At 45.7% G+C, this 21,483-nt stretch overlaps 1 protein-coding gene across 2 annotated transcripts in view; it reads right to left on the reverse strand.

Annotated features, from left to right (window-relative positions):
* ACAN (aggrecan) overlaps positions 1-19,137 on the reverse strand; it is a 46,553-nt gene extending 27,416 nt beyond the window's left edge. For both annotated transcript variants that reach the window (XM_053955086.1, XM_053955085.1), the window contains exon 1: positions 18,835-19,137. The gene's annotated coding sequence lies outside the window, so the exon portion shown is untranslated. The remainder of the gene's footprint in view (positions 1-18,834) is intronic.
* Positions 19,138-21,483: the final 2,346 nt, after the last annotated feature.

The following is a 21,483-nucleotide window of genomic DNA, read 5'->3' on the forward strand; positions in this document are numbered from 1 at the left end:
TTTTAATGGAATCAAATATAAAATTGTACAAGAAATTCATGCCTGACAATGGGATGTTGGGTCCTAGAAAGAAGTCACAGGAGAGCTACTGCTATTATCTCACAGTAAACCAAACAGGAATTCCTCTCTGTGCATTAGAGGTGAACAGTGGGAATACTTTGCACACCCCTGGGCTGTCATGAAGATACCAGAAAAAGGTGGTGAAGAAATATCCACTAGCAAACATCTGAGGGCTGGACAGTGCTATATGGGGGAAGACTGGAAAGTAGGAAGTTTGAACCTAATTATTGTAACAAATAAAAAAAAGAAAAACTGAGAAGTTGACAACTGTGCAGAAATACTGTTTCAAGCAGAGACTGCTGGTGCTAAAGGGCTCTTTAATCTAGAAGAAATTCATGACCAGAACTAATAGCTGAGAGACATATGCTGAGTAAAATCAAATGGGAAACAAAGCCCACATTCTGCACAGTGGGTGATGGATCACTGAAACCGTTACCAAAGGAAGTAATGGAGTTTCTATCAGGGTGGATCCTGCAGGGCAGAAGGGATTTGGGTAGAGGACACTCTCCTAATCACTAGTAAAATACCTGTTTGAGTATTAAATAAAAAGTCTTATTTCTCCAGACTGCTTAGATGAGGTACCTTTCACCTACTTGCATTTTGTCAGAATCAAAGTAAGCTGACTATCCCTGAGTGTCATGAGAGAAACTCAGCCAAGAGAGGCAGGCAGCTTTCGGCCTGGGTTACCTACTAAAGAATAGAAGTGTCCTGGAGCAAGGAAACAGAGTTGTTTAAATATAACAGGAGTTGGCTGCTGAAAAGACTTACAGGGTCTGTGGCTATGGGAAACAGGTATTGTTCTGAGTTGATATTTCTGTGTACATTAACAGTGGAGAGGAGGAGAGCAGGTTCATCTGCCCATCAGGCAGACATCACACAACAGAATGCCCTAACCAGAAGAAATTTCCTTTGTCCCAAAAGCTAAGACAAGCTCATGTACTCTTAGTCTTATTAAGGCTTTATGTTGATCTTCCACAAGGAAAAACAGCCTCATATGACAACAGCTGAGACCAGTGGTATCCTTGCAGTTTGGTTTAGCTATGGAGGAAAAAACCCAACCTCCTCCTATCCCACAGAAGCCCAGAGGAAGTAGATTTTCCTTGTGAGCAGTGGTTAACAAATCAGAATAACAATGTTTTGGGTGTATTCTGCGAAAGTGTTGAGTCCCTGCCAGTAAGAAACCCAACCTACTCCTCAGGGTGCTGTTTGCAATGTTGATCTTCATTTTTCATTCTGCTGAAGCATGCCAAGGAGATCCAACCCTGAGTCTGCACACAGCTCTGGTTGGGACTCACCGCGCTGGGAATGCCTTTGATTAACGTCCCGTTGTTACAGCAGTGGTTCCATGCTGCAACACTTCTGCTCTGTGGTGTCTCCAGTGGGATGTCCAGGCACATGCTAATGGGTAAACAGCTTCTTGAGGAAGCAGCTCTGGAAGCAAGTGAGTAAAGAGGGAGGTCTGTGTGAGCAGACGTGGATAGCACAGGCGATGGAGACCTGGTCTGCCTTGACAAGGGAACTGGGGAGGTTGTTCCTGTCATTCTAAAGCAACGTCTAAACAGATTGACTGTCAGGGCAGGGCAGGGTGAGTAGCTCAAATGTGGATTCTGTCTCTCACTGAGGTGTAGGGTCAAGCTGAGTGGGCTGTGCCCAAAGCACAGGAAGGTGCAGTTCAGTGTGTGGGAGTATCAGTGTGTGCTCACTGAGGTGGGACCTGGCACAGAGAAAAAGTCCTCAGGGATAAGTGGCTGAGCTGCAAGACTGAGTAAAGGCTCGGTATGGTCTGGAGCAGGCTAAGCAATGGTAGGAACATCCCCTGCTCAGGATCTTCCTGCTTGGCCCCCAGCTGCAGCTGAATGGCTAAGGAGAGAAGCCTGGAAACATGCTGGAAGTACAGCCAGTGCCCCTAGCATATGTGTCATAAATGACACAGGCCTCTGGACATATCCTCCTTTGATTACTTCTTTGAAAATCATTGGGGTATTCTGGCTACTAGAAAAAGGTGAGTTCCTACACCCACAGGAACAGCCAGATCACTGCTGGCAAACTCCAATTCAGTTGCAGGGTCCTTCTCTTCTGGCAGAAGTCACCCTGAAGAGAAGTTTTCCTGCACACACTTCGGTGGAGCTGAAAAGAGAAGATTGTCCAGGCTCTAGTGGGGAGCACTGTGAGAGGTAATTCTTGCAGCACAGAGCCTTCCAGACAGGCAGCAATGATCACACCATGCTTCCTACCAGTCCGTGCTACAAAAACACCTCCCATCCCTACAGATTGCTCTCCTGCAAAACTCCATTTGCACTTTCTGAGAGAGCAGCTGGAGCAGGCAGATTTTGTGGTGAGAAGAGAGGAGGAGGCAGGAGGAGTTACACAAGGTCATGGCTGTGCCTCTGTCCCCGTGTGGGGTACTGAGCAGTGTGGAGCAACAAGAATCCAATCAAACTGCCACAAAAATTCTGGCCATCCTACCATCTCTAAGCAGTGATCAAGACAGAAACAAGGCCCTCTCCAATTCAGCCTGGGCCTGGAAGAATTCAGGAAAAAACTCCTACATTTCTGAGAAGGACAGGGTTGGGAATTGCTGGTATGCTCAGGAGCTCCCCACCCGGAGAACAACTGTCCCTTTCACTGAAGTTTATTGCCACTCTATTTTACTGCTAAGACTGTGCTTCTGTGTCAGGTTGTGTGCAGTGTCCTAAATTGGCTGCATATAAATATGTTTATTTGAGAATCCAAGTGTGTGTGGAGGGAAATGTGTACCTATATGCAGACAGGTTTAATTCCTTGCTCTTCCAACCACATCCCCACCTTTTCAAAGGGCTGAAGAATGTAGAGGGAGCAAGAAAAGGAAAAGTCACTACAGTGGAAGTTCAACAAAGTACCTACACAGTCAGGCTATACAGTGGAAAATAGCCAGATGGCCCATTTGCAGCACAAGCGAAGATGTTTGCTTGCAGGAAAGCATTTTCTGTTCTAGTCTATTTTAATTTTTTTAATTGAGTCCCATCTGCAGTTTTTCCTGTGGCCTTTGCTTGCTCTTTTTTTTTTTCTTTCTTTTTTTTTTTCTTTTGGTAGGGGCAGATGGGTCGTTTTAAGCTTCCTTCTTCCTCAGTTTTGGAAAGCCTTTAGTACACTTACATTTTGCTTCTGGCAGCTAAAAAAATGTCACTCATTACCTAGAAGATATGCCTGGACATAAAGGCATGTCCAAAGACAATATTTCCTTTAAAATTATGGCTATAAAGAGGCTCCTGAGCAAGAGTTACATTCAGCTCTCTTTATTTAGCCTTGGATTCTCTTTCTTCAACTGGTTTTCCATCCCCAGTTTATTCCCCTTCAGGGAATGGACCCTAGTTTCTTGAGGACATGTGGTCACCTTCATCCAGCCTTATCTCAACATTAATATTTTCAGGTACCAGCACTTGAGACCAGGGGTTTGATGAGGTCTGAGGAGACCCCATCACCCAGCAGGGGCATCAGGAGAACACATCCTGTGCCCTTGTAGGTTTTGAAATCAAACAGTGGTTTATCCTCTCTGTAAACATACAGATGCTCCTCTGTGATCTCTACAAGCAAACACTTTATTGTCCCTCTGTGTGTTCTCAGCCTCTGTGCTGCACTCAGGGATTTTCAGTTAAAAACCTCAGCCAGGTCCAGGAAATGGGAGGGAAGGAAGGGGAGGTGGGTGAAGTGAGTGAGGTGAGCAAAATCAGTTTTATTTCTTTTTCTTCTTCTTCTTTTCTTTTTAAATAAGGCAAAACCTTGGAACAGAAATATGGCAATAAATGCACTCCTGTGATTTTTCATGTTTTTTCAGCTGTAAAGAAAATAAGAGAAATATTCCATTCTGTCTGGCTTCCTAACCATTCTGCAAGCTCTTTATGTGCAGAGCAGCTTGGATGCTGCTCCTGCCTGCTCAGTTTCTGAAACTATCCCTGCAACAATAAAGTTGTTTGTTTTTTTTTTTTTTTTTTTTTTTTTTTTTTTTTTTTTCTTCCCCAATAAAAAAGACACATGGCAGCAAGTGTTCAGGCATTTTGTCATTGAAGCATGTGGTCCTGACAGCCCTGCAGCACTGGCTGCCTGGATTGCTCCAGGGGATGGCAAACTGGTGGCGCTGAGGCACTGTAAGTGCACAAAACAGAGAACATTTATTGACGATTAGGGTTAATGTGAGGTTTCACCTCAAGCCTCAGCTGGCTCCTGTCCTCAAGCACCCCTGGCCACTGTAGGTATGGACATGGTCAGACACAGCTCTGTTGATGCACCCTGGTGATGGTACCAGGCTGCCTTTAGCCATGTCATCAGCTCCAGAGCTCCTCTCTGTCCTCCGACACAGACAGCCAAAGCTGGTGCTTGCTCTACCCTTTCCAGTGTCTTTATGACTTCTCTTCCAATAAAACAATTGCAGCCTGTTATATTCTGACTGTTTATCTGATTATACTGCGCACACACCACAGGAAAAGCCAAAGTGCTCAAGGCTGCAGGCTCATGCTTTCAACGAGCAAGATGCCAGAGGAAATCTTAACAAAACCTAAACAGTCCCGTGCTAGGTTCAGTTAGTGATCCAAGCTCAGACAGATGGGCTGGAACAAAACTCCTACTCAACACAAAAGGTTTCCCAAGCATTTATCTGATATCTGCCACAGAACAGCTCTCATCTTCCTCTGGTGTTCATTGGTTTTACATTATATCTCCATTGATTTCAGCAACAAGTTAAACACACAGGCTCCAGGACAGCAGAAGCCCATACCACCAGTTATTCCAAAGCTACCCCTCTTGCAGGAAAACCAGAGCTGTCTGCCACTAGCAACACCCACCATGGTAATTTTTCTGTCCTTCAAGGACAGAGAAGTTGCAAAACACCCACTGTGGCAAGAAGATGACAGCTGGAGCCTTTCAGGCAAGGTGTGGGATCAGCACCAAGCCCTGAGCTGCCATGGCTCCAAGTATCTGCTTGATATGGAAAGCCAGAGCTACACTCAAACAGGCCCTGGAGCCTCTCAATTCAAGGGAACAATGAGCCTTTGAGACTGGTCTAAGCTCACACTGAAAATCTGCTCTAGTCCAAGAGGAGGAACTGAAACTTCTAAAAAGCAGTTAATCTCCTTATAAAATAGGTGTCTCAGCTGAGAACCTTTAAAGAGGAGTTCAGCCTTTTCTGTCAGCTAGCAAGGGAGCCTGGAGCACTGTTAGGCATCTAATTTTTAGAAATTGGTGGGTGATTATGCACTTCATAAAGTCTTCTTATATCTTGTACACTTTTTTCTGGCGATGCTGTCAGCCTCAAGTGAAAGTCCCCCAGACATGGGAAGCAAAACCACCACAATACAAAAGAAGAGAAACCAGATTCTCCCCAGATGTGAGGTGTGAAGATGACAGCTTGGGCCATGACCCAAGGAAGTCAATAATCAGTCCTTCAACTGGCAACTTTTTTCCATCCAAATGCACTGGATCACTACAACTCCCATGAAAACCACAAAAGCTGTTGTTTCTGTGCACCTAGGATCTGAGCTGCCAAAGCACAGTACAGAGGAGGAGGAAGAAAAGATTGAGGGACCTGGAAAATCCTCTGAGGGAGCTTGTGTAGGACAGGTAAAGCTCATCTGAGTAGCAGCATTCACTTGCTCCCACCACAAGATGTCCTGTTGCTCTGCTGGAATGTGTGGATGATGAACAGGCTGCACTAGAAATTTTCCCTCGTGCAAAATTTGACTTCTCACTTGGAGAAGCCTCCTTCAGGAGAAGGCTGAAACCTCATTTGTACAAAGATGTAGCCTTAACAATGAGAAATCATCCCTCTCTGGCTGATCAAGATACGAGTGTGACTACAGAACAGCAAATCTCTGCAGTGCTTCTATGCTGGCAGAAGATTTCAAAGAACCATGGAATGGTTTGGGTTGGAACAGACCTGAAAGGGTTCATGGACAACCCTTCTGCTCTGACCCAGCTCAGCCCTTCAGAAGGATGGCTTTCCAGAAAGTAATAAAGTGTTTGAAACCATGTTTTCTTAGAGAATCTGTAGGCTTGGAGACCTAAATCTTCACAGACTCTGCTCATTACTGCCCAGATTGGTAACTGTTAATACTCTGCTACCCAAAATCACCTTGGACGCTCCTAAGAAATACCATGTGGAAGTTCACCCAACAGGGCACTGGGTGGCACTGGAAGAGACATGGCAAAGCTGGTTCCTGCCAACTTCACAATGATTTTTCCAGGTAGACAGAAAACATCATGCTAGCTTGGAATAACAACAACCTCAGGAGGCTCAAGGTGAGAGCCACAGGACTATGTGTGTGCCTGTAAGGTCTCTGTACACACTGTGTCACACTGATGACATGTTGTGACCCCATGGCCCCATTGCATTAATGTCCCTTCATGGGAATGGGCACCTCTCACAAGATACAAAACTGCAGCAACCTCTGGCTAAGGACACTTTCTACTGATGTGCTACACACATCAGAGCCCACCTTGATCTTTGGTGAGGCTGTCCATGCTGGGAATGCACACAGCTGGTGATATTAGACATCCTCATAGTGTCACACCTTGGGCACAAAAAAGATAGGTGAGCAATCATATCCTATCTGGGCCTTGACTTAGTACAGCATGCTGCTGGTGCTTAACAGCAGTAAAAGCAACCTTTCTTCCAACTTGGAGGAAGACCTTCCAGCTTCATCACAGTCTCAGTATCTGCCTCTTTTTGCTCCCCATTTTCTCTTTCCAAAGTTGGCACCTGAAAGTTTTCTCTGCATTAATTCCAGACATTGTGTAAACACTGTGCTTAGATTTACTTAAATGAGGCTGTTTCAGCCCCAGTTTTCCTCCTCAGTAGATTTCCTGTCTCATAAATTCAAGACATGAACAGTTTAGTTTTGCTAAGAAGATGGAATCTCAAACTGATCCTCCCTTTGGGATGACCTGGAAGACAAAAGGGCAAATGGCACGGGAGAGGGCCTGGGGTTTTCTGGTTACTGGCTGAAAGAGGGGAGCCATCCTGCCACGTGCTGCTCAGGATGCAGTGCCAGTGTTCCAAGAGACTGTTACTATTTGCCATAAATAATCTGCAACTTTTGAAATCTATCAATATCTTGGCATTTTTTAATCTTCATAACTCCAGAAGATGAAGAACAATCTTTTCTTACTCAGCAGATCACTGGCATTTTCATTGGAGAAGCAAGGGATTACTATTTTCTCCTGTACCCAGATCCTTAAAGTATTTGTGACTCCTTAGAAAGGCACATGCATATCAAATGTTCCCACACAACCTTTGTGCAAGGCAAGCAGAGGAAGTCCTAGGAGTAAAAGAGCTTTTCCTCTCACCCTCTACTCACTGAGACTTCAGGTAATTTCTCTGGCAGCAACGTGAACCCCCAACCACAATGCAAGTGTGAGTTTTGCCACTGCTGCTGAAGGATCTCACACACTCTGGTGTCAAAAGAAGGGCCTTCACCAGAGCATTGGGGTGGGTTTTCACCAAAGTGGTCTGTTGTCTGGGAATTATATGATCACTCAGTTCTGAAGGTACTGGGCTCACTCTGCCTTCCAGCTTATGGAGAGGGCACACAGCACAAAGAGACCACAAGCTTCACATTCAGACTATAAATGAGGGTTTTGCTGCCTTGGCTGTGTTGAACAAGACTCTCCTACTTCTCCATTTCCTCTGCCAGCAAACCTCTGACAACTAAATTGAGCACAAAACATCCATGCCAGCTTGTATTTCTCCAGGAGGTTGAATGGTACAGGAAGGATTAAGGAAGAGAAGCAGCTTTTCACTCCCATTTCTGGTTCTAGGAAAACTTAATCAATGGCTGGGCATTGCACCCCCTGAAACTGCCTCATGCACGACAGCAGGAGAATGGTTCTCTGTCTCCTCTCATTTCCTCCTCAACCAGCTCTCCCAGACCACTTTGTCCCCCTCTTGACAGCTTCAGCAGTGGTGAAAGATTTTGTGGACCATGGACAAAGCGCTGCCTCTTGGTCCCGTCCAGGGATGGAGCCAAGCAGCCGTTGGGAGCTGAGCAGGGGCAGTGCCTGAGGCTGCTGGCTGGCTGTACAAACCAGGGGCTTTCCTGTAAGTGTGTGGACGGCTTAAGGCCCTGAAATCTCACCAGATAATCTCTTCTTTCATGTTTTTCCTTTATATTCATCCCCAGTCACTCTCCCAGCCATTGCCATCTCATGGCACCTGGTAGTCATAGAATGATAGAATGGTTTGGGTTTGATGGGATGTTAAAGATCATCCAGTGCCACCCCCCCTGCTGTGGACAGGGACACCCTTCACTAAACCACTTTGCCCAAGGCCCTGTCCAACGTGGTCTTGAACACTTCCAGCCATGGGGCATCCACAGCTTCTCTGGGCAACCTGTACTGGTGTTGCACCACCCTCACAGGAAAGAATTTCTTAATATCTAATCTAAACTCCCCTCTGTCAGTTTGAGTCCATTCCCTCATGTTCCTGTCCCAAGTCCCTCTCCAGCTCTCTTGTAGCCCCTTTAGGTCCTGGAAGGTGCTCTAAGGTCTCCATGGAACCTTCTCTTCTCCAGGCTGAACATTCCCAGCTCTCCCAGCCAGTCTCTAAAGAAGAAGTGCTCCAGACCTCTGAGCATCTTCATAGCATTGCATGCCTGCACAGTTCCTTCCTTTTTTTGTGTGCTCAGACTGTTCCTGTACCAGGAGACTGTTCTGGTGCACAGTGCTCTCTTCACTCTTAGCTAAGACACGCAGTGTGTGTTTAACTTAATTTAACTGGCTCAGTCAATAAGTCCCCTGTCTAATTTAGTACTGCTCCGTTCCTTTTGGGGAACAGAGTGCAGTCAACTGCCCTGTCCTGCACCAGTCAAGCCAAGGGTATTTCACTGTGCAGGGAACACTGAGGGATGCTCAGCTCTCTGTGCTAGGGGCACTTCCACTGGACACAAACACTCATCCACTGCTCCTATTCACTTGTCGGGTCACTTTGTCCAAACAGTAATTCCTGCCTTTGGTTCAGACTGTCCTTTTCTTCTTGGGAAGAAACGAATGGGGACTCCAGGCAGAAAATAAATCTCTCTCTTGTGTTTTTCTACTATAGTGATGCTTTAGAACGAAGCCAAATTGTACAGCAGAGAAGAAACCATGACAAGAAAGAAGATAAGGACAAAATGGTTCACAGCCAAACAAGCTTGTTTTGGGGCTGCCACAGAGAAGGACCATCCATCAGAGACCTCAAAAGCTTTAAGTGCTATTTTATGAGACTGGCAAGGGAGCTAGAAAGAAAGGACCAATGTGATGGAAAAGATGCTTTAAAAATTGTCCTTTCTCAGCCTCTGACCCCTCCCTCCAGTGGATGTTGTTCTCTGGGTGATGTATTCACCCACCCAGGAGGAAAGGTAATGGGACTCCTCATCATAAGAGAGAGAATAAGTGACAGAAGAGTTTCAGTTCCTTGCCTTGAGATTCTCATCTTGGCTCAGGCCAAAATTCACCAAGAAAACCCTTCAAACAAACACTTCCTGAAAAAAGCAACAAAGATAAAAGAATAAAATTTTAATCATATTGGACCCATTGCTCAGTCCAAAACTCAATCACAGGCTTTTCTTTTTTTTTTCCCAATGGAGGCTTTAGTGTCTTGGAACTCTGCCCACACTGAAAGGTCTGTTTCCTTCAAACACATGATGAAACTATCCTAAAGAACAGAGACACTGCACTGGAAATACAGACAAACTCTTTGACCTGAATGTACATTTTGTATATAGAGATCCTTTAATCTTATAAATCTTATAAATCTTATAAATGGTTTTAGGTATGGTATAATTTAGGAGAAAACTGTGTGGATGTGACATTGAAAGAGAGAGCACGAGGAAGACAATTACCCTCCAAAATGGGTTTCAGTCTAGGGCCAGTGAATGAATATCAATAATTTTTTCATTACAGCTCACATCTCTGGGCTCCACTGGATAACCCCAGCACAGGCAGATGACAATCTCTGCCTTAGAGATCTTGGAATCTAGAAAGGTGCTGCTGGCCAAGCATAGAGAGACCAAATGTGAATTTGTGGAGACCACGGGAATCCAAAAGCAAGGCTCTTGCATGAAATATAAAATTATTCTGTAAGGTGTAGACTGTGAAGGGAAAGAAATGTAACCTTAATACAAGCCACAGACATTTGGAGAGCTGCTGCTGCTAAGCCCAAATTTGCAGTTTGCTAAGCAAAGTCTGTATGTCATACCTTCAAAAAGAGAAAGTGAGGTATGGAGAAAACCCAAACAGCAATTATATGGGAAAAACAAGTTTTCTGAGAGGTAAATAAATAAGATGTGGCTGAGGAAGAGCTCCAAAATGTTGTCCAGTGTTTGGTGAAGCATTCTGTAAGGGCAACAGAAAATGTTTTTCCAGAGATATGTGGAACACCTTAAAACCAACAGTGCCCACATTTTGAGGCACAGAAAGGCACCAACACAGATCCCCTTGTAGGCAGAATAACTGCCTAGCAAAGTATTTAAAATATGCACATATGGTCTAGCATTAATGGAGGAGATGTGGGCTTTAAATGGACCCTGGAGCATGTCGTGCTGGTATTTTAACTCAAATATGCAACAATACTAAGGGAAACTGTATAAAAGTAAATTTGTTTTGTACTATTGGCATAAAAGACCAATTCAAAGGCAAGTAACAATTATGATCTATTTTAACCTATCTTGTCATTCTTCCAGTAAGACAGGCAGGTAAATTTTCTGGTGGCCAGATCCAGTTACCACTGGAATCAGTAGTAAAGATGCCATTTACCTCTGAGGCTGGGAACTTTAATCCCAAATTCTTCTGTTAAAACCTAGTCTAGACAGGTAACTGCTTGCAAGTCCTGAAAAGACAGGGGGGAGAGCCCTCAAAAGGATGTCTAAATCCCCACAAGCTGGCACAGAGAACACTGCTTTCAGACAGAAGAAGTATTGATTCCTTAAGACAATATAGCAAGGAAAATGCTCTATGGCTTTTACACACAGTGTGAGAATTGGATGAAATCATACATAACATTTGGGCACTGTCACACAGCAGCCTGCAAATCATGGAAATTCCACAGCTGCAACTGAAGAGCCATCACAGCATTAGTGGACATTGATGCACCTCTGAAATAAACCACACAACAGGAGAGATGTTCAGAAAAATAGCTGACAGCTAAATGTGCAAACCAAAAATATTCTCTCTAACATTTAGGACGAGCATTCCTGCAAACATGTTGAATGAGTCATGCTTTCAGTTAATCATTTTTAATGAAAGCATAATGGGAAGGTGAGGGCCTACAGTGACAATCATTTTGGCCCCTTAAGCTTGGTCCATACAAACTCCAGCCTTGTCCAGCCAATACCTGGAGTCAAGTCAATATCTTGAACCTCCTATGGGCATTGGGAATGTACAAAATCCATGCTGGACATCCTCTCCCCTCAGGCTGTGAGCCCTGTGCTTGCCCTCTGCTCAGTGAATCTCATTCCCACCATAAGGAGGTTGCAAAAGGGAATGAAAACTAAAAGCAAGTATTTTGGAAAGCAAGAGACAATTGACCCACTGGCCATTAACAAATTTAACAGATTGCTTCTATATGGTGCTTTCAAGGATCTTGAGTACAAGTTTTGACACTATAGCAAAGGGTATAGTGCTCTCTGAGATGCCATGAGATGTCAAAACTGTGTAGTAAAACTCTGATGGTCTGCCAAATTGTGCATGGTATTTCAGAATTTAGAGATGCAAATGGATGAGCAAGCCACATAATGGAATTTGCAGAATTGCTTCTCTCTGTCTTTGGTTACTCTGCTGTAAAACTGGCTTTGAATCCCTAAAGCAACTTCTGGGAAAGGACTGATTTTATAAGGGAGATAAATCCAATCAGCTACCTGAACATCTAATGACCCTTGTACCCAACCAGTTTAGTTACATTATTGTTTAATTATACCCAGCAGCACAGAAGAGAGAGACATCTCTGATGGGTGAGGTACTGCATGCAGATTTACAGAAAACCAGTCAGCTGCACTTGACGTTACAGAACAGAAAGCAATCCAGTTGGAGAATAGAAGAAACTGGAAATGAACTGTGCCAGGGTTGAAGAGAAGGTGCCAACAAATGTATTTATATTCACTTTTGCCAATACACACAATGGAGAAATGAGTAAAGCTTCAGTGTTAATCTGAGACTGAAGTGTGAGAAAGTTTCCATTCCAAGCATAAAAAAACCCAACCTTCTTGCCTTTTCTGCTAGACTGTGATTCTGAAGTTCCTAAAACACCCTTTCTCCATCAATACCTGAGCAGATGAGGTGCCATTGAATATGCAGGAGGAGTGGAGAACCTTAGCATCTAGGAAAGAAAGGGCTGAGCATAACATTCATAAAGGACATGTGTTTATGTCAGTTCAATGTGCTTATCCAAGTAGGAGGCCAATGGCAATTGTATGCAAATAACCAAAACAAGAGCAGAAGTGAGGTATCCTGTGCGGATTTAAAAGCTGAAAAATGGCAGAGTGATATTCAGCAGAGGCCAGCTCACTTGAGAACTTATTTTTCAGGAAGGCTTCATAGACCACACTGAACTTCAAGCCATATTTCTCAGAGGGGTGATGGTGCCTGGGCGAGATAATTCAGGTATCTTTTATGTGCCAGTACTGAGAGCTGGAAGCACAGCTTTGAAGGCAAGCTGAAATGAAGAGCTTGGTTCTCTCTGAGTTCTTTGTGCCGGTAACCCACATTCCCACCTGGATATGGTGAAAGAATGGCCAAAACAGTCCAAAACACATTCATGTGCTGATGGGTACAAAGGAAGGTGCATGTGCCTATCTCTGTGCTGATACAGGAATGATTTTGCAGATGAAATGGGTACAGCACTGAGCAGGGGATCAAGGGCATGCTGGGGTTGGTCTGGAGCATTTCAAAATGCTAGACAGATTCAGAGTTGAGCAATGAACACCCTTCTGTCCTCTGCTAAACACATCTCAACATTATTGGTGGTGCTGAATCCTTTCATGTGTCCTGTGACAGGCAGGAAGCCACACAACAGGACTAGCAGGTGATCTCTGCTGCAAGCAGCATCAAGGGTTTTTTTCAGGAGACAAACTGCAGGGAATCTGGGAATTATGAAGGCACAAGGATTTTGTCCTGACTGGAAAAGTGGCTCCTGGTCGTGAAGGACATGAGGAAGGGTAACAATCCCATGGGCTGGCTGGCTAAGCAAAGGGGTGATCCCTTTTCCTGCTGACACACAGTGATGGTTGCAGGGTAGCATTAGCTCTGTGGCCACTGACCACCCTGTTTTCTGAGAGAAGGCCCAAGTATCAGTGGTGAAGGGCTGAGCTGAGAGCCCAGTGTCCCTCTCTGCACAGTGCTGGTATTAGCAGAGTAAGAACCCTGCATGGGATCACTTACATATCAATTACTATGAGGCAGCAGGGTATTATTTATACAGTAAGTGCTATACAAAACAGCAGAGCAATATTTAGAGGGCAAATACTATGGACAGGAAAACTACAATTTGTTCTGCACCAGCAGGATGCTCTGTGCACTGCAAAGTGCCAGGAAGGATGAGGGTGATGCTTACATGCCAACTACTGTATGAGGACAGGTTATTATTTAAGCCCCAGATACAATGGTAGGGAAAGAGTATTATTTACTAACCAGACCGAATGCCATAGCAGCAGTGGCAGTAACTGCATGGTATAATTTACAACACAGGAAAAGACATAATTTGCAGACCAGTTATTACAGTTTGCAGAGTGTTTGTTGTGGTAGAGCACTGAAGTATTACTTTGAAGCCGAGCACTATAGAGGTACAGGGTATTATTTATACACCAAATACCAGAGAAACTATTTTTTGGGGGTTAAGTAACAGTGGCAGTTAATCATTTACATGAAAGCCATTCTGTAATTTCCAATATGTAACCTACAAGATTATTTCAACCTCAAAACTGTGGTACAGATGATGTAATGTTAATTATACTGAGATCTACAGCTGCTCTACCACAGGACTGCTAAGCTGGAATAATCTTCTGCAGTCAATAGACTTAGGCCAGCCAAACTACTGAATCTGCCCTGCCCTGTGCAAAGCTTGTGGTGCCTGGGGATTTCCAGGGGTGTTTATCCCTGACCCCGTGCAGGATCCCAGTGGGAGCTGCAGGTTTTGCTGTGGATTACAGGTTATTCAATCACCAGCACAGTGACTGCTCCCTCAGCAGAGGTGCAAATGATGGATAGGAGCTCCAGCTAGAAGGGATCAACAACATTTTCATCTGTTTATCAGCTGCTAGCCTTTGCACTTTTTTTCCACATACCTTTCTCATCCAGTCTGTGATCTAACCTCAGGCAGAAGATGTTCCTTGGTTATTTCCTTTTAGTTTCCCCTACAGAGTTTTGTGTCCTGTCACATTATTCCTATTAAGTCAAATCTGTATGTCCTACAGCCATGACAAATGATTCCTTTTGTCTTTCAGTGGTTGCCTACACTACTAAATAAACAAATAATTGTGTCCAAGTCTTCTGCCCACTGCTAACCAAGGGCACTGGAGAAGCCAAAGGCACATGGAAATTGCCAGAGCAGATGAAACCAATGGTGTGTGTTCAGACCAGTATCCTGTCTTAGACAAGACCTATATTACCAGCTTCAGAGCAAAGTTCTCATCATCGAAAAATAGGGAGTAAATTGCTGAGGAGGAAGTTTCTTTTAACATGAGGCATTTAGTGGTTCCCTTCTGCCTTGAAGCATGAGTATTTACATTCCATATTCTCCCACTAATGTACACTAGGTTTGCTTGGCATGGCTTAATAGACAATTTTACTCCTCTCAGGCCTAACCCATGAGCACTACCCTGCCAGAAGAGATTTCCTGTCCTGATCACTTCATCCCCATGACATGAGGTGGCTGCTCTTGCAGATGCCCTTTTGTCTCTTGCCACTTGATGTGGGCTCTGTCGAAGCGAGTCCCTTTCCTCCAGGACCTGCCCTACCCTGTGCTGGGCTCATCTCCCCCACACCCAGGTGTGTCAGGAGATCCCTGGCTCCCAGCTGGCTTCCTGATAACATGGTGGCAACCAGGACTATCCAAGTGTTCAAGGGTCATGTGGTGCCTCACTAATATCATAGCAAGCACCGGGGTCAAGCTGTCCAGACCTGCCTCTCATGGGACATCCCCTAACCCAAGTTCTTCACAGCAATAACTGCTCCTTTCCATCATAAGCCCCCAAGCAATTAGGACACAGTGACAACTTGGCAGGAGCTGAGCAATGAGGTAGGGCTGTTCATTCACCTGAGTTAATTTTGGGTCTTGTCCAAAATTTTCTCTACTTCATCTGCCCCAGGTATCCTCTGAATTGATCTACAAAGTGTATTCTATGGAAAAGCCATTAGTTGCATAAAGCCTTGGTTAACATAGAGAGCAACTACAAAGGTGAAAACCCAGAGGATTATGCTTGTCACAGGTCTTTCATTACCCTACTTTCATCTCTTGCTCCCTTCTCTCAGCAGAACTCTTTCTGTGGCTCTCCTCCTGCCCAGCTCCCTGGCACAGCAAGGTTTCCCCCTCAGCCAGCCTCAGGAACTGCCAGACCTATGGAAACCCACAGGCAAAGCCAGCTTCCAGGCTACTTCCATAGAGCGTGTACAGCAGGAATGAGGTCCTGGTGGCTTCTGGACATTGCTGTGTGACCAACATGCTCAAGTCACAGCATCTCCCTTTTCCTTACTTGGTCACAGCAGCAACGACACAGCTCCAGCTGCCTCCATCCATGTGCTGGAGCCTTTGGGAGCATTGGATCACTACAGCCGATGGCACAGCAGTTGGGCTTGTAAAGCAGGGGAAGGAAGTGGGAGCAAGACGCTCCATGGGGCTGCTACTTAACACCTCAGGGCATTTCAACAGCTAAAGCACATGGAGGGTCTTGGGGTGCCTAAGCAGAATGGTTCTGGTGTTTCTCATCCTTCCCCCACCCCTCTGCTCTCTGCTCCGTACGGAGCAATCATTGGGGAGGGGGGATGTTATGCAAGGGAGACGTGGAAATTTTTCTTAAAAAAGGAAAGTCCAGTGAAAAGCACATGGAGGAAAAAAAATCTCGGTGTGAAGCGTCTCAAAAAAGACTGCGCGGGTAGCGCGACAAAACCCCCTGCCTATTCATCAGGCCAACAAAAAGCTTCTTTAGATTTATACTGTGAACCCATTGAGAGGGAGGGGAGGGAGGCAGCTCACACACCGCCCTTGTGCACACAGAAGAGCCCGCAGACCTGCCCCGCACACACAGGCTGGGCTGTTCTGCCCGCTCACAAGGAAGCTCTGAGTTCTTAAAAGTAAACTGTAAGGTTTCCGTTGTTGCACTGGGCTCAAGTTGGTTTTTTTTTTTTTTTTTTTTAATATATAACAGCTCCCTCTCTTTGCCGTCCCTCTCTCTCCTTCACTCTTTAAACAGCCCCGGCTGCTCTGGGCTGCTCGGCAGCCGGCGTGCGCTGGCTCCCTATGTGGTCCAGAGCCGCTATGAACACGGCTTTTGTTACTGATGCTGGGAAGCTGCCTGAGAGCAGCACACACAGCCCGGCTTGTTCCACACGTGGAGGCTGCAGAGGGCTCGGGAAGGGGGGGAAAGGAGGAGGAGGAGGCGGACGAGAGCAACTTGGGTTAGGATGTCTTGTGGAAGAGCAGCCGTCCCACTACTGGCAAGCGAAAGGGGAAAGCAAGGAGATGGAGGCGGGTGGTGGTGGAAAAGATTCCTCAGGCAGCTAAGAAAGGTCCCGTTGATTTTTAAAATGGGACCAGCTGGCCCTCCACCAGCCCACGTTGCCGCCGGGTGTCAGTCAGCATGGGAAGGCAGTGAAGTCACTGGGTCCGTGCAAGTTGCAGATCTGCCCCGGAGAGGGGAGAGGAGAGTAGAGACCAACAGTGGAGTGGCTTTTGGAGTTCTGGAGTTCCTGATAATTTTGTGCATTTCTGGGTGAGACCAGAGCACTTAACAACAATCTAACCCTTTTTCCATGTACCTTCATTTTTTTTTTTTGTCTTTAAAGTGATACCACCCATTCTCTTTTCCTTTAAACCCCTTCATGTTCCTCACTTATTTGGAGTGTTTTACAGCAATGAGCTGCAGTTTGCTCTGATGGAATCTAAGTCTGCTGAATTTTATTTCGTGTCCTCTTTTCCTTAGTAAGTTTTTCCCTCCACCTCTTTCACACCCTCAATTTCCTATCCTGTCTGCTGTCTTTGCCCATCCATCCTCCAGTCCTCGTGTTGCTGTCAAACCTGGCTACTGTACACGGAGGTGATTATATGAAACATTAAACAGCAATTCAAGTGGAACAGATGGAGTGCCCCTCCAAAGACTGCCCAGGCTGCAGAAAGAGCTCAGTCTCTGTCCTAGTCAGTGATGGTGGGAGGTGATGCCTCCCCTTTTCCACTCAGACAACAACTTGAAACATCTCAGAAAGGGGCAATGTCCCCTTTGACCTGTCAGGCAGATAGAGTCTCTTCAAGCCAGCAGGAAAATATAACATCAAACAACCAAAGCAAAGAAAGGAATAGTTCAGCTCCCAATAGTGCCTTTGCAGGATTTGAAATCCCACAAATTTCAGTCCCCAAACCACTGGCCCCTCTGCCCAGCCAACATCCTTTACCAGGAGCTTATAGATGGAAACCAAAGTAGTGAGGAATGCTAAGAAATTCCTCTCTCCCAGCTATTTCATTGTGGGATGTTTGCCCCTTTCCACATCTGGCAAAGCTATTTTAGAAACCAAGAAAAGCTTAACAAACTGACGTCTTTTTAGCTAAATGACTCAAAAGAGAAAGGTTAAAATGTACTCTTTATTCTGTGTGCAGAGCTCTACTGAGCACAAGATGTAACTGAGAAATCTTAAAGAGTAGCAAATGAATGGAAAGAAGGAATTTCTGATAGAGATTCTGACAAATAAAACCTTTTTTTGTTCGCTCTACTTCTGGAGAAGAGCTCAGTTCCCCGAAAACTATTGCTAAAAATATACTTCATCTGTGAACGGCTTCGGAAAACGGGCAGGTACTGAGGAACACCCGGAGCAGCTCACTGGAAGCAACCCAGGGGACTCTGCCAGCTGCCAGTCCCTGACATCCTCACGTAAGGGGAGAGCTGTCAAACCCTCGGGCACCCTGGTTCTTTTCATTCTCTTTCTGAATTTGTCAGCCCCTCCAGAGCTCAGCACCCCTCCAGTTCAGGGCTCACCCTTTGCCTGCCCTGTGGCAGAGCAATGACACCGAGCAAAGCTATGACCACAGGAAACCCCAGCGCTGGTTGGGACACTCGCCACAAATCAGCAGGACAGCAGCCTCCGTCCCCAGAGCTCGGGAACAGGATCAGACACATCACCTGAGCTCCAGCAGCAGCTGAAATCCACCACAAACAAACACCGATGGCTCGGAGGGGGAATGGGGATAACCCTGTCCCTGCTCTCCCACCTCATGGTTCTGACTGTAGGATCTCTGAATCCATCCTTCTTTCCCTCCTTTCCCTGAGCCAACAAACCAACTTGGCACACAGCTGTTGCCCCTGGCTGTGGGTCTGCTCCCCATAAGGTGTGGGGTGCTGGTGAGGACCCATCGTGCCGAGGTGAAGCCCAGGCACGGGCTCCCCTTCACAGCAGCGCTGCTTGCAGGAGGGAGAAGCTCTGGCTCAATCAATTTTACAACTCTCACATTTCTCTGCTGGTTGCTCAGCAGGGAAACAACCAATCCACCGAGAGCCTGCTTCTGTAGAGCACTTAGGAAAGTTAAGGCAAAGACACCAAAGAGAGAGAAGGGAGGAAAGTGCGATACGTTACCTTTAACAGTTCAGTGCAGTGCTTCCAGAATCTAAGTCACATACACCTGGCAGAGAAATGAGGTCTTTTTCAGTGTTCAAGAAGTAAAGAACTTGCCACTTCTTGCTGTTACTGTATGTCTTCTTCACAATCTCCAGATGAGTTTTCCTGCGTTTTTGGCTTTTTTTTTTTCCTTCCCTGGTTCTCCAGAAGAAATCAAAATTCCCTATGTGGTATTTCAGGTCCTTTCAGGCAGTGGCAGCAGCAGCAAGCTTGAAGAGTAAGTACTGTGTGTGAATGGCAAAAAAGAGAGAGAGGGTTTCAGACCACATTAGCTGCCACTGGCTGCAAAAGAGACCATCAAACTCCTGTCAGCCTCCTTAGATACCTCTTGAAGAGCTGGCACTCTAAGTGTATTGGATCCTCCTCTGGATTTTAGAGTAAAGGTAGGCAGGCATCCAGGGGGCAGGGGGAAATAGGAGGGCTTATGGACCAAAAAGGAAGCCCAGCCTCTTGGAAAGAAGGATGAAAAAAAAAAAAAAAAAGCCCAAACCAAACACCCAACCCAGAAAAGAAAAGAAAGGGGAAAAAAAGCATTACTGAAAAAAATACTGTAAATGCAGAAAGCCGAATGGGGAGTGGGGGATTAAATTTAGCCCTCTGGTTTGGAAGCAAACCTGGCTGGGGCACCACAAGTGGTTGAGAGAGAAGAAATAGTTTGTGTAGTAAAAAGAGAATGTGGTTTATGCAAACTAAAATAAGATGAAGCTAATTAAGGAACCTGAGCAAAGTATGTGTGTCTGCAGTGCAGTCAATATCACTGCAGTCTGAGCAGAAAGGAGCAGATCCACTGGGAAGCCCAAAACCAGCAGCAAACAGGAGAGTTCAGGGAACTTCTGCATGGCCCCACTTGCTTCTGAGGTAGGGAGGCAGGTGATGGAGGGAAGGAAGGGATGCTCAGCATCAGGAAAAGGGAAGCACCTGGAGCATCAGTAACTGATAAGTGATATAAAGGCAGAGAAAGGAGGCATTTGGGAATAAGTGTGCTTAAAGGTTATTTGGGGTGAACTGGGGAGAAATGGAGAGCTCGTACACACACCTAGGAATGGTGGAGCCTGAAGAGACTACCCCAAAACTGAGGAGGATTCATAACTGAATCCTTGGCCGGAGTGAAGTTGTGAGAAAGTGCTGAGAGAACTGTAATGTGTTTTCTTTTTCTTTTTTTTTTTTTTTTTTTATTCTGTGGGGCTGCTGGTACCTTTGAGATGGATAAAAAGCTGTGACTGGGGAGGAGGAAATGGGTCTGTTACTGCAGACCTTGGCTTGTGAAGGGGCCAAATGACAGCTGGGAGCAGGTGAGAAACTGCTGAGGTGTTCACAGTTGAGAAAAGCACTTTTGTTTGAAAAATCTGTTGTTTCTAACATGGAAGAGAGCACCACCAGCCTAGAGTAAAGGTAAAGTCTGAAACTGAGTGCAGGCAGGTCCCCCAGTGCACCAAAGCCACATGGCTGCCCTCAGTATCTCTCCTTCCATTTCTCTTTTAATATGATCTTTAATATCTGCACTTCCTGCTCTTTTCCCAAGATCCTGATTTTCTGTCTGATTTGTGATATAATAGTTTCTCCTCTCTCCATAAATTATTTTGGTCCCATGCCTCACTTCAAAACTTGCTTCCTTGACTGCCTCACTTTTTAACCTGAGGCTCATAACCACCAGCCCTGCATCCATCATCCTGACAGGTAATGCTCCCAGACCACAGAGCATGGAGCCTCACTTCTTCCTGCGAGTACCTTATTCCATCTCAGAGATTCAATACCAAATTTTGGTTGTGAATTTCCCTTTGGATTATCCCCTCCACACCTTTTTTTCCCCCAGTAGTGCAGCACTAGATATCAATTTCAAAACTTTCCAGGTGCCCATCTGTTAAAAGTCCAAAAGGCAGTGAGGGAAAGCTTTGGAAAGGACACTGGAAAGGACAGTGTCTTTGTAACCTGAAACACTGCTTGGTGCAGCCCAGGACGTATTTGGCTTTCTGGGCTGCATGTGCACATTGTTGGGTCATTCTGAGCTTCCTATCCACCAACACCAAGTCCTGCTCCTCAGTGAGAGTAAGCTCTCAATCTGTTCTCTGCCCAGCCTGTATTTGTGCTTGCTTCCCCCACCTCAACGAGCCTGTCTGTCTATACCAGCACTGTCTGTTCATATCAAAATTAATTCTTCATCTGCTGAGATAGACCTGGGCCCTGCTCAAAGGACATTGGATCCATCCAAGGGCTGCCACCACCTGCAGGTGCTGGGTGGGCTGGGACAGACAGGGCTGTGCAGGATCATCACCTGCCTCCCCCCAGCACTAGCTGGGGTGTTTCCTCATGGCCAGCACAGTGTAGCCATGGCAATGAAAGGAGAGAGGCAAAACACACTGCAGATGGGGCATGACAGCTCATGCTCCAGGCAGGACTTGGTATTTCCAGCTGGGTATAAGAGACACATAGACAGGATCTATAAAATGTGACCTGGCTGATTTTGCTCAGACTCACGTACGTGAGACACTCCGAAACAGCTCATGCCTGACCACAGCCCTTTCTCCCCGTAACATAAAGATCTTTTGGGAAATGTACATGTTTAGTTGTTTTGCTGTGGAATAACTGAGCCCTCTGTACCCTCTGCTG

Source organism: Vidua chalybeata, chromosome 13, assembly GCF_026979565.1.
Source record: "Vidua chalybeata isolate OUT-0048 chromosome 13, bVidCha1 merged haplotype, whole genome shotgun sequence".
NCBI lineage: Eukaryota > Metazoa > Chordata > Aves > Passeriformes > Viduidae > Vidua > Vidua chalybeata.